At 37.8% G+C, this 14462-nt stretch overlaps 1 protein-coding gene across 1 annotated transcript in view; it reads right to left on the bottom strand.

Moving 5' to 3' along the window:
* The window catches only part of RNF111 (ring finger protein 111), a 67581-nt gene extending 53807 nt beyond the window's left edge, over window positions 1-13774 (bottom strand). Inside the window, exon 1 of the mRNA XM_025472652.3 lies at window positions 13630-13774. The gene's annotated coding sequence lies outside the window, so the exon portion shown is untranslated. The remainder of the gene's footprint in view (window positions 1-13629) is intronic.
* Between the last annotated feature and the right edge of the window lie 688 nt (window positions 13775-14462).

Here is a 14462-nt window from a genome sequence, read left to right as displayed (position 1 = left end):
AGAATGAAAGAAACAGCCTATTTCTTTCTTTCTTTTTTGAATAGGCTCCATGCCCAATATGGGGCCCAAAATCACAACCCTGAGATGAAGAGTCACATGTTCCACTGACAGAGCCAGCTAGGCACCCTAGCCAACTAGGCCTATTTCTATACAAAGCTATCAAAACCTCTATTTCCTATAATTCTTATTTCAAGGACAGGCAGTGCTGTATCCAAAATCAGCCATCAAGTCCTGTCTGGAGTCCAGCAGGATCAGTACTAAAGGCGGAACACAAAGATGGGTGAACACATGGGCACAGGAATGAGCAAATTACAAGAGGCAGCAAATCAGACAAGGATCACCATAATTAAATATCGAAAATACAAATCACAACAATAAGGCATGGATACACGTGATTTAAGATTCAAGGGATGGCCCACTAAAATGGCTACAATAAAAAATATAGATAATAACAAGTGTTTGCAAGGATAAATAAATTGGTATCTTCATACATTGCTGGTGGGGATATAACATGGTGTGGTCACTGTGAAATGTGAAACGGTGTAGCCACAAATATTCGTGGCACCATTAGTCATGATAGCTCAAAAGTACAAACAATACAAATGTCCATCAACTGATGAATAAATAAATCCACATAATGGTTACTCTGTTAATCAAAAGAAATGAAATACTAATTCATGCTACAAAGTGATATGACCCAAAAAAGCTACACTAAGTAACAGAAACCAGTCACAAGACCACATTTTCTAAAATTCCTTTTGTAAGAAATGTCAGAACAGGCAATGCTATAGAGATAGAGTAGATTAGTGATTGTCTAGGGCAGGAGACTAACAGGAGAACTGAGATGTGATGGCCAAAGTGTTTCAGCTTTATTTTCAGTGAACTGAAAATGTTTTACATTTCATAACTGATTGTGGTGATAGTTAAATCAACTCTGAATATTCTAAAAACCACTGACATATACTATTAAAAAGGAAGAATTGTAATGGTATCTGAATCTTATCTGGATAAAGCTGTTGCCAAAAAATCAAGAAAGTAAGTATCCAAATTTCTGGGCTTCAGATAATTTTATGCACCCCTCTTTGATCTCATCAAAAGAGTCATGTGATTTAGAAAAATCTGGGGATCTTCCACAAGTCTATGTCTCCCAAGAGTTGTGATGAGTTGTATCTCTGAAGAAACAGACTTCATATGTTGAAGAAAAAAAAAAATGTTTCAGACTCCTCACCCTTAATTACTAAGTCACCCTCTAGGTCCTGGTAATGGAGATCCTCAGAGGCAATGAAAACTCGCCAAAAGGACAGATCAATTCTGAGAACAGGAATCCATAAATGAATTTACAAAGAGGTGATTCATAGCATAATTTACTAAACTCAATTTCGTTTCCATTAGTTTAAGCCCCAAAGCCAAAACAATGAACTCTTTATGGTTAACTCTGCTCTGGGTTTTGGTGAATTTTGTCTGCCCAGCTGGAGGCAAAGAAGGAATAGGGGATAGGTGGTAGGTACATGGTGTGTGTGGTGTGGTATGCGGTATTTGTACACCAGTAACTGTTCTCTGAGTTATGTCAAGCAGTCATCAAATGCAAAATTAACATCCCATATTACCTGAGCTATTCCTACCAAGGGAGTATTCTAATTCGTGTTTTTATTTTGAACTGAGAAAAAAAAAAGTTCATAAAAATAAATACCAGTACTGTATTTTTTTAACTAAAAAAGCAGCAAAACTAACACAAGGACCAATAAAGAATGTTCCAAACTATTTGGTATTTGATGAAATCATAATCTAGTCTTTTATTTCTATAAAAATTATTGGCCATGGGTGCCTGCGTGGTATAGTCACTTAAGTGTCTTCCTTTGGCTCAGGTCATGAGCTTGAAGGGCTAGGATCAAACTCCATATCGAATCTCACACTGGGCTCCCTGCTCAGCAGAGAGCAGACTTCTCCCTCCCTCTGCCCCTATCCCCCCACTAGCGCTTGCTTGCTCTCTCTCTCAAATAAATAAAATCTTAAAAAAAAAAAAAAAAAGGCTAATCTAATTTACAAAGGAAGTTAAATACATATCAGATATACCTAACTCCTTAGCCACATTAGGACTGGTTTGCTATTATACATTGTTTCAATTCTGAATCCACAAGACTATACTCCCTCTTTATATTAGTTTGATTCAATTACTTTATTGCTATGTCATGATGGCAACATACCAATTACTCCTGATATTAGTGTAGGATACACAACTAATAGCAAACCTTGCATGAAAAAAGGCACAATAACTAAAAATGTTAATTTTCAAAACTAAAAATTAGGGTTAGGATTTGGCAATTTACATCATAAATTAAATTTACATGAGAATAACAGTGGGGGATTAAAAACTCATGAAGATCACAGACACAACTTTGAGGAACTCTATCTCTAAACTGAGATATGGTTTAGAAATAGTCATTATTATTGGTACGAATGACTTTTACCACCAATGATAAATGTAAGTACTGTTAAGCTTAAATGAAAATATGATGAGTTTACAGAGCTCTAAAGAAACAAGATTTTTAAAAATATTCATAAGATGATTTTCTATTTTTCTATAAAAAGCTTTAAAGATTACCAGAAAATGAACTAGAAATACATCCACTATTTATCCACTTTTTTCATATAATTAAGTGGAAAAAAGTATTTGTACCCGAGAGGATATACTTAGGACATGTTTTGAATTTTTAATTCTCTCTTTTTTTTTTAAGATTTTATTTATTTATTTATGTAAGACCCAGAGAGAGAGGCAGAGACACAGGCAGAGGGAGAAGCAGGCTCCATGCAGGGAGACTGAGGTGGGACTCGATCCCCGGACCCCAGGATCACGGACCCCAGGATCTTCAGCCCTGAGCTGAAGGCAGGCACTAAACCACTGAGCCACCCGGTGCTCCTTAATTCTCTTCTATTGGTAATTATTCTACCATGTGCCAAGTTTATGAATATGAAATCAAGTACCTAACAGAATACTCTCTCCTACCACCTAAATGCTCACAGCTAAATAGTATGGGCAACATGCTTTGCCACATTCTGAACAGTAAAAATTTCATTAGCAAGAAAGATATTTCAGCCCAAAAGGCACCATTCTGGGCTCATAACTACATTGGCAAAACGTCCAACATAAACTAAATTTTTTTTTTTTAAAGATTTTATTTATTTATTCATGATAGTCACAGAGAGAGAGAGAGAGAGGCAGAGACACAGGCAGAGGGAGAAGCAGGCTCCATGCAGGGAGCCCGACGTGGGATTCGATCCAGGGTCTCCAGGATCGCGCCCCGGGCCAAAGGCAGGCGCCAAACCGCTGCGCCACCCAGGGATCCCATAAACTAAATTTCTTAGAGAGTTCTGCTCTTACAGGTAAGAGCACACAATCTAATAATATTTTCAATTATGAAAAGGAATGAGGGAACCGTGATAAACTTATTAGGAAATAAAAATTAACTTGCAGACTATACCTGACAGAAAGGAGGAAGTTACAGTCAGGATAACTATTGTGAGACTGCCAAATTCAACTTTTAGGAGGCTAAATGTAATAAAAATGTGAGAAAAGACCAATGATCAAGGAACCTAGCCTAAACAGACAATAATAATGTTCAGAAGATAAGACTATTAGCTATCAAATGATTCATGTGAATTCTTGTTGATCAAGGACACCAAGATGAAATAAAAAAAACAGATAATTCACTAAAGGTTCTAGAAGAGACAGTTATAGATACAATGTTATCAGAATACAAAAGAAAACCCCATAATGTAAAAAACTTCCAAGATAAAACTCACAGAACACTACAGACTGCATTTCCACCATGGTATGTATGTATCAGGGGCTGCATGAGACACTGATCCACATACTGACATTATAAAAGTAAAATCACAGTCCTAACCCTCAAAGAATTCAGACTGAGGAGAGAGAGAAATACAGATTACAAAACACCAAAAGGAAGACACTGCAAGGACACTTAGATATTAGAGATGGTGACCAGGGAAGGCTTCAAGGAGGAATCCATAATTTAAAGGATGAATAAGAGTCAGGAAAGAGAATTAACAGCATAGTGGGGGACAGAAGAAGAGACAGGCCATTCTAAAATATAAGACAAGGGATATACCTTGAAAAATAAACTAGAAAGCTGTATCATTGGGGATCCCTGGGTGGCACAGCAGTTTAGCGCCTGCCTTTGGCCCAGGGCGCGATCCTGGAGACCCGGGATCGAATCCCACGTCGGGCTCCTGGTGCATGGAGCCTGCTTCTCCCTCTCTCCCCTCTCCCTATGTCTCCGCCTCTCTCTCTCTCTCTGTGACTATCATAAATAAATACAAATTAAAAAAAAAAAGAAAGCTGTATTATTGTAGTTGCTCTTCAGCTGGATCATCTGGTAATTCAGGATGAAAAAGGGATTGAAGCGGGCCAAAACTGGAGGCACAAGAGTAAAGATGCTACTGCTATAGAAACTGAGAAAATATATGCATAGACAATAAGAGACTGGTGTTTAGAATGGGAAAACACAAAATCCAGAGATAATGAAAGATAGAGTTACCAGGAGTTTAACCTTTGGATAGGAAACATCCATGGCTAGCATCCTAGTCCAAACGATCATAATCTTTTGCCTGTACTATTGCAATACGCTAGTTGTTCTTACTTCTACTAATAGTTCATTTCTACACATCAACTTGGGTGTATCCTAAGAATATAAATCAGATATTACACCCTTGCTCAAATTTTTCCAGTGGTTTCCAAATGTCTCAAAAACAAAATCCAAACTCCTAACCACAGTTTATGGATTCTTTATGATCTAATGTCCATCTACTTCTCCTACCAACTCACCTCTTTATTCACTAGATTGCAGCCAAACTGGCCTTCTTTCTTGCTGTCCTTTGACTATGGCAAACTTTCACTTCACCTGCACTTTGCATTCCCCATACCTACCATACTTTTCTCAAAGATTTCTTTTTTTTTAAATTTTTTATTTATTTATGATAGTCACAGAGAGAGAGAGAGAGAGAGAGAGAGAGGCAGAGACATAGGCAGAGGGAGAAGCAGGCTCCATGCACCGGGAGCCCGATGTGGGATTCGATCCAGGGTCTCCAGGATCGCGCCCTGGGCCAAAGGCAGGCGCCAAACCGCTGCGCCACCCAGGGATCTCCTGAAAGGGTAAATACCTTCTGCTCACAATGTGGGTCTTGGTTTAAATGTCAGCTCTTTGGAGAGGTCTTCTCTGACTCCTCTGGAGCAGCCATGATAATGTGCCTTGAAGACCTCCCACTACAGAAAGCTTAACTGATGAAGAGCCCCAAATGCTGTGTTCTGAAATCTATTACTGCATTTGCCATAAGTCACATTTCCCACAGGCTGCTCCTGGCCAATGACATAATGACAGGGAAACTAAGTTGGGCCTGTCCCTTGGAGACACAGAACTCCCTTAATAGCTGACTTTAGTTTTAAGGACTTCCTGATGGCTGCATCTTCCTAAGACCCAACTTTTCTTTCCTCTCTCCTTCACTCAGGGTCAGACCTCCATTGCTCAGTCCGACAACTCTTGTCTTCTCTAGCTCCTTCCTCATTTTCTCATAAGCACTTCTCCCTAATAAAATCCTTGCACATTGTGCAATAAGGGAAATACCAACAGAGTGAAAAGGCAACCCACAGAATAGAAAAAAATATCCACAAATCATGTATCTTATAAGATATCTGATAAGGGGTTGTATCCAGAACATATAAAGGACTCCTAGAACTCAACAACAAAAATCCAGTTAAAAAACGGACAAAGGAACTAAATAACCATTTCTACAAAGAAGAAATACATATGGCCAATAGGAACATAAAAAGAGGGGTAACTGGCTCAGTCAGTCAGTTAAGCATCCAACTCTTGATTTCAGCTTAGGTCTTGATCTCAGGGTCTTGAGTTCAAGCCCCACACTGAGTTGAAGCCCCACACAAGCCCCTCCACACCCAGTGTGAAGCCTACTTAAGAAAAAAAAAAAAAAGAAGAAAGAAAGAAACATAAAAGGATGCCGAACGATGTCACTAATCATTGGGGAAATGTAAGTCAAAAATACAATGTTTGCTACTTAGTACCTAGGATGGCTATTATCTATAAAATAAACAAGTATCACTAAGGGGTGGAGAAAATGGACCCTTTGTACATTGCTGGTGGGAAATGTAAAACGGTGCAGCAGCTGTGGAAAAGAGTATGGCAATTCCTCCAAAACTTAACAGAATTACCATATGATCCAATAATTCCATTTTTAGGTATGCACCTAAAAGTAAGCAGGGATTCAAACAGATATCTGATATACATGTTCACAGCAGCATTATTCACAACAGCTAAAAAGAAGAAGCAATCCAAATGTGCATCAATGGATGAATGGATAAACAAAATGTGCTGTACATATATAGGGAAATACTGTTCAGCCTTAAAAGGAAGGAATCCAGGGCACCTGATTGGCTCAGTGAGTTAAGCATCTGATTATTGATTTCAGCTTAGGTCATGATCTCAGGGTCGTGAGATAGAGCCATGTGTGGGCTCCAAGCTCAGCACAGTCTCCTTGAGATCCTCTCCTTCTGCCCCTCCGCCCGAGGTCGCACGTACACTCCCTTTCACACAACAAATAAATAAATCTTTAAAAAAGGGCGGGGGGGAATCCCTGGGTGGCTCAGCCGTTTGGCGCCTGCCTTTGGTCCAGGGCGCGATCCTGGAGTCCCAAAATCGAGTCCCGTGTCAGGCTCCCTGCGTGGAGCCTGCTTCTCCCTCTGCCTATGTCTCTGCCTCTCTCTCTCTATGTCTATCATGAATAAATAAAATCTTTTAAAAAATAAAAAAATAGAAAGGAATCCATACAAAAACCTGCACTAACTGGATGCTTACAACAGCTTTACTCATAATTGGCAAAACTTGGCAACAACCAAAATGTCCTTCAGGAGGTGATTGGATAAACTGTGGTAAATCCAGACAATGGAAATTATTCAGTGTTAAGAAGAAAAGGAACTATCAAGCCATGAAAAGATGTAGAGGAACCTTAAATGCACATTATTAAGTTAAAGAAGCCAATCTGAAAAGGCTACACATGCTAAATGATTCCAACTATAGCATATGAAATTCTGAAAAAGGTAAAACTATGGAGACAAAACATTAGTGGGTGCAGGGAGGGGGGCTTAGGGGATGATGAACAGGTATAGCAAAGAGGAGTTTTAGGGCAGTGAAATACTGTTTGATTTTATAATGAAGGATACATACCACTATACATTTATCCCAACTCACAGAATCTTCAACACCAAGAGTGAGACCTGAGGTAAACTAAAGACCTCTGAGTGATGATGAGTCAATTTAGGTTCATCCTTGGGTTAAAAAAAAAAAAAAAAAGTACTATTCTGGTGATTGATGTTGATAATGGGGAAGCCTATGCATGTGTAGGGGCAGTAAGTACATGAGAAGTCATATACCTATCAATTTTGTTGTAAGCCTGAAACTGCTCTAAAAAAAATAGTTTAAAAAAAAAAAAAGGAAATTCTGACACATGATACAACATCGATGAACCTTGATGTCATTAAGCTAAGTGAAATAGCCTGTCACAAAAGGACAAATGTTATATGCTTTCATTTATATGAGGTACCTAGAGCAGTCAAATTCAATGACAGAAAGTGGAATCACGGTCATCAGGGTACAGGGGGAAAAGGGAATGGAATTTAGTGTTAAATAGGTGCAAAATTTCAGTTGAAAAGATTAAAAATGTTCTGGACATGGATCCTGGTGATGGCTGCACAACAATGCTAAATATTAAATTAAATATTAATTAAATTAATATTAATAAATATTAAATTAAATATTAAATAATATTTAATGCTAAACCATACACTTGCACACAGTTAAAATAGTAAACTTTATATAATGTATTTTTTACCACACACACAAAAAAATCCTTGCACATTTAATACTGTCGTGGCATCTATTTCTCAGAGGACCTGGACTAACACACATTCCACTTAAGGAACCAACTTCTTTTCTCTACCACTCAGTATCACATCCTGATTTTTGTAGTCTTTGACTTGCCAATAATCAAAGTCTCAGCCTACTTTTATTGTATATGATATGGGTTCCCTCATTAAATTCTAAGTTCTGGGATCCCTGGGTGGCGCAGCGGTTTGGCGCCTGCCTTTGGCCCGGGGCGCGATCCTGGAGACCCGGGATCAAATCCCACATCGGGCTCCCGGGGCATGGAGCCTGCTTCTCCCTCTGCCTATGTCTCTGCCTCTCTCTCTCTCTCTCTCTCTCTCTCTCTGTGACTATCATAAATAAGTAAAAATTTTTAAAAAATTAAAAAAAAATAAATTCTAAGTTCCAAGAAAGTAGGTACCTTTTCTGTCCTATTCCTTGCCTGATCTCTAGCAACTAAAATTCAACTGGCTACATAGTAGGCACTCAATGAATATCTTTGACTGCATTAACCAGTAAAGCAATAAATGGGTAAAACTGAAAAATGACTCCTACATTTCTGGCTTTGGTAACTAAGAATTGTGCTGATATCAATCACTAAGACAGGAAAGAAAGCAGAATATGAAAACAGAGTAATCATAACAAAATTATATAATAATAATGTCTAAGACTTCTTGAGTATTTATCATAGCCCCATTATCAGTAACAACTCTAGAACCACAGAAGGCATTTATTTTATCCATGGGGACCAACAAGCCTTTGAAACAGAGAAACTGATCACAAAAGAGAACATTAAGGAATCAAGAGATTTTCTCATCCATAAAACTGATAACCTGATCTACATGCTGCTTCTTGATTCATAGTAAATATTAAATAGGAAAGTGCATCTTCCACAAAGGCTATAGAAACCACTTTACAGGTCTCTGAGAGTATCAAGGTCCAACGTTAAAAAATAAATTTTCAAACTGGAGAACTGTGGCTGGATTCAGCTCACAGACATGTATTTTTTGCCCTGCACAAGTCAGAAACAAAACAAAACAAAAACAAAACTGGTGGTTAGTTCTCATTAATATCAAGGGGAGAAAAAGGCTTTCATCACTATATAACACTGTACTGGAAAGGGCTAGTCAAGTATTCAAACAAGAGAATGGACATAAAAGGAGGTTGATTTTTTGGTCATTATTTGCACATGACATCAATAGATGAGGGCGATAAGAAAATCACTGGAAACACTAACATGGGTGAGTTATATGTATGTTTACGACAATAATTCTCTAAAAAAATCAATGACTTTCCTTTAAACAAATAGTAGCTAATTAGAAAATACTAAACTACCACTACCACAGAAAAACAAAAACTACCACTCACGATAGAGGTGAAAAGATTTAATACCCCGTATAACAATTAACAAGACACACACTACCTATATGGAAACAATTATTACTTTGTCACTCTTGCAAAAATTACTGGGAAATTTAATGTCACTCTAAAATACTAGTAAATTGGGCAGCCCTGGTGGCTCAGCGGTTTAGTGCCGCCTTCAGCCCAGGGTATGATCCTATGTTGGGCTCCCTGCATGGACCCTGCTTCTCCCTCTGCCTGTGTCTCTGCCTCTCTCTGTGTGTGTCTGTGTGTGGATAAATAAATAAAATATTAAAAAAAATAAAAATAAAATACTAGTAAATTTTTAAAATTATAAAACAGGGGCAGTCCCAGTGGCTCAGCAGTTAAGCGCTGCCTTCAGCCTAGGGCATGATCCTGGAGTGCCAGTTTCGAGTCCCACGTCAGGCTCCCTGCATGGAGCCTGCTTTTCTCTCTCTGCCTCTCTCTGTGTCTCTCATGAATAAATAAATAAAATCTTAAAAACAAAATTAATTAAATTATAAAACAACAGAAAAGTGCCTGGGTGGCTCAGTTAGGTGTCTGATTTAGGATCAGGTCATAATCTCAGGGTCCTGGGATATAGCCCCATGGTGGGCTCCCTGCTCAGCATCAAGTCTGCTTGCCTCCTCTCCTTCTGGGCGTCCCTCTCCGCTTGTGTGCTCGCGCTCTCAACTAAATAAAATCTTAAAACAAAGGAAACTAGCATTCAAATCTGACTTCAAGGAACTTAGGGAAGAGAAAAAGATAACTGACCAACCCACCGAGATGATGACTGGAACACTAAGAAGTCTTATAAAATATTTTCAAAATATTCTAGGAAGCTAGAGAAAAATAAGGCATTACAGAAATAATAAAAAAAAAACTATAGCATATCTAAGAACTACAGAAAAACATGAAAAAAGGATACTGAATGACAAAAGGGGAATTTAAGTGGGATTACTGACAAAAAATAAGTCAAACAAAAAAGTGTCATTTATTTGTGTACTAAAACGATCTGGATTCAAGTCTTTTTTTTTTTTTTAAAGATTTTATTTATTTATTCATGATAGACATAGAGGGAGAAAGAGGCAGAGACACAGGCAGAGGGAGAAGCAGGCTCCATGCAGGAAGCCCAATGTGGGACCTGATCCCGGGACTCCAGGATCGCGCCCTGGGCCAAAGGCAGGCGCCAAACCGCTGCGCCACCCAGGGATCCCCTGGATTCAAGTCTTGACTCTGCCTCTGACTAGCCATGTCACCTTGGGCAGATTACTTAAACTCTAAAACTGTTCCTTGTCTATAAAATTGGGATACTCACATCTATCTCATAAAATTGCTAAAATAAAAGCATAAAAGCAGACGCCTGAGTAGCTCAGTGGTTGAGCTTCTGCTTTCAGCTCAGGGAGTTGATCCTGGAATCCCAGGATCGAGTCCCACATTGGGCTCCCTGCATGGAGCGTGCTTCTCCCTCTGCCTATGTCTCTGCCTCTCTCTCTGTGTCTCTCATGAATAAATAAAAATCTTTAAATAAATAAATAATAAAATTGCTCAAAGGGTTAAATGAGAGTACTTAGCAGAGTACCTGGCATAACAGCTGTTATTAATTCCTCTTCTAGAGGAGCAGTTAGATAGATAAGAATTATGATGTTTAAGACCTTCCCTTATACCTAGAAATAGATGAAATCCTTAGAGTCAATGAAGGACATACAATCAACTGTTCCTACAGAACCTTAAAGTACAAAAATGAAGGCCTAAGTTTCGTTGTCACAAAATACATGAGAACAAATAATTTTACAGATTCTCCCCTACTATGGAGAATTAAAGTTTGGAGCGCTGGATGCTCCCTAATTTCTAAAAACTAGACATTCTACTTTTGGAAAAACATAAATCTCTCTCAAATAATAGGTTTCTATTACTCAGTGAACCTAATGAACTTGTTTGTCTTGTTTAAAATAGTCTAAAATCCCCAAGTATTAGTCATCAAAGGAAAGCATATCTAACATCTATTTAGCTCTCCTATCAGTACAAACTAGGTGGAGTTCAATACAGAGTCTACTACTCTAGACGTGATTGTGGTGTCATCATAACCAGTAGCAAAATGAAGGGTGTATCTATCCTGGCAAGCCTGAAAAGTATCAGGGACTCAGTTTCAACTAGTTAGGAAGGCAATACTAAAAATCACAGAGTACACCACACAATGTCTAACAGTTCTAGTATGAAAGCCTAGACTCTGGGATTTAAATTTCAACAAGAAATATAAAATACAAAGATACTGGTAATTATCTGTTACATAAAATATATTCTATCAAAAAAACTGAAAGAATAACCAAAAAAATATTGTACGCAAAAAACTGCAGAACTGTACAATAAGATGTAAAAAATAACCATCAATGGAGCAACACCTTGTTTCTGAGTGAGCAAAGACTCCAAACTGGCTTTGTTATAAATTAGAAGTCATAATTTTTTTAATATAAAACATAAACACGGGATCCCTGGGTGGCGCAGCGGTTTGGCGCCTGCCTTTGGCCCAGGGCGCGATCCTGGAGACCCGGGATCGAATCCCACATCGGGCTTCCGGTGCATGGAGCCTGCTTCTCCCTCTGCCTATGTCTCTGCCTCTCTCTTTCTATCTCTGTGACTATCATAAATAAATAAAAATTAAAAAAAAAAAAGAATAAAAAAAAAAAACATAAACACCATCACCATGGACATGTTATTGCCTTTAAAAATATTGAAGATTAAACCTAAAGATTAATTCAAATTCATACTGTTTGCATGTAGTTTCTCACCATCTTATTCACTGAACTTCCAAAAAAATCAACATTTCATTAAAAATAACTGTACAGAGCTATATGTACAACTGAGGAGGGTAGAAGTGCAAGGGAGAATCTGATTCAAGTGTTTTTTCCTTTTTAATAAAGTTTTAATTTTTACAACTAAGATAAAATTAGGTATATCCATTAAACTTCTGAGCAACCTTTAAAAATGAGGTAACTTCAGGATGCCTGGGTGGCTCAGCGGTTGAGCATCTGCCTTTGGCTCAGGGTGTGATCCCAGAGTCCTGGGATCGAGTCCCACATCGGGCTCCCTGCATGGAGCCTGCTTCTCTCTCTGCTCTAACTCTAGAGAGTCTCTAACTCTCTGTGTCTCTCATGAATAAATAAATAAAATCTTTTTAAAAATGAGGTAAGTTCTGTAAAAAAAAAGATACAGAAAGTACAGCTAATTTTTTTAAAGCAGGTTGCAAATAAGACTGTTACAATACGATCCTTTTTTGGTGAAACAAGTTATGTTTATACATGCAAGGGGAAAATACAGAAAAATATATATGTAGTTGGGGACTAAGACTGTAGGAGGGAGATTTATAGTAATGGGTTTGGAGCTTTTGATTTTTGTTACACATTTCTGTCCAGTTTGAATTTTCTATAAAACAATCATTTGCCCCTTTTAAAATGAAAGTGCAAGGATTTTTTTAAAGGAACAAAATATATTTTATTTTTCTACCGAACTAGGACACAACTTTGTTAATAGCAGATTACTAACACAAATCAAATATATGCTAAGGGAACTCTGACTAGACATAAAATTTCTACTTTAGTGACTAAAAATGACCACCAGTCCTGGACTGGATTAATAATAGAGTAGGGCAGAAACTGACAGATGGCATCTGACTGTTTGCAAATTTGAACAGAGTTGGTCAATTTGACAGCTGAACATGCTTTTTAATTATTGAGACTGGTCTATGATATGTTGTTTCTAAGTTTACCTTTATGAAGAAATTTTAATACTTGGAAAGAAATAATTTATCATGAAATCATTTCATAAAATCTTTCATCATTAAAAGAACAGTAATTAGTGTTGTTTATGTTAACTGAAAGGTGACAGTAAGAAAAAAAAAATGTACAAGGAAGGGACGCCTGGGTGTCTCAGAAGTTGAGCATCTTAGTCTCAGGGTGTGATCCCGGGGTCCAGGGATAGAGTCCCACATCAGGCTCCCTGTGGGGAGCCTGCTTCTCCCTCTGCCTATGTCTCTGCCACTCTCTGTGTGTCCCTCATGAATAAATAAATAAAATCTTTTTTAAAAAATGTACAAGGAAGGGATGTCCGGGTAGCTCAGTGGTTGAACGTCTGCTTTTGGCTCAGGCAAAGGTGTGATCCCAACCAGGGATTGACTCCCGCATCAGGTTCCCTGTGAGGAGCCTGCTTCTCCCTCTGCCTATGTCTTTGCCTCTCTCTCTGTGTCTCTCATGAATAAATTAAAAAAAAAAAAAATCTTTTTTTTTTAAATCTTTAAACAAAATGTACAAGGCAAACAAACCTCTACAATCTTCCATTCTTGATAATTCTTCAAGTAATCAATCTGCCACTTTCAAAGCTTCAAATTTACAAACTAATCCTTGAGTAACTTTTACTTAAACTTCAGTTTCCAAAGCTGAACTTCAAATGGCCTCCAGGTTTCCTTGGAGATTGGAACTCAGTGAACTGAGAATTCTCTCTTTTTTTTAAAGGGACAGAAGCCAATTTAAAGACAATTAATACTTTTGTGTATAGAAATATCTGCTTTAATATACCCATTATCTTACCAAATTTTACCTATTCGCAAGAGCTTAATGCAGAATTAAACCATACTGCTAAACAAAATTCTACATCTTTACAGAAATACATTTAACATTTTGAATTAATTTTTGTAATTTTAAATTACAAAACAGAATGGTGGTGAGCCCTTGGTGGGGCTCAGTCAGTTGAACATCTGACTCTTCATCTCTCTGCTCAGTCTCAATTTCAGGTGCATTGAGTTCAAGCCCAGCGTTGGACTCCATGCTAAATGTGAAGCCCATAGAAGAAAGACAAAGACAGACAGAAAGGTATAAAATGACTTGGTCTTTCTCTTATAAGTAGCCACATACACTGAATGCTGCTGAAGGAGGAGAAATGAACATAAAAAATACAGAACTAAAAATTATTGTGACTTACACAAAACTCTTTGAGGGTAACAACTTCAATGAAACAGAGAGCATATCCATGTGAAAAGCAGGAAATACTATTTAAAGTAGGTAGAGTAGAACCAAATTATGGTGGGCTAAAAAAAAAAGTCAAGATGAAAAATTTTGACTGATATCATATATGCTGTTATTCAAATAGTTACAGAAA

Source organism: Canis lupus, chromosome 30 (genome assembly GCF_003254725.2).
Source record: "Canis lupus dingo isolate Sandy chromosome 30, ASM325472v2, whole genome shotgun sequence".
Taxonomy (NCBI): Eukaryota; Metazoa; Chordata; class Mammalia; order Carnivora; family Canidae; genus Canis; species Canis lupus.
The sequence above is the reverse complement of the archived record's forward strand: the minus strand, read 5'-3'. Positions and strand labels throughout refer to the sequence as shown.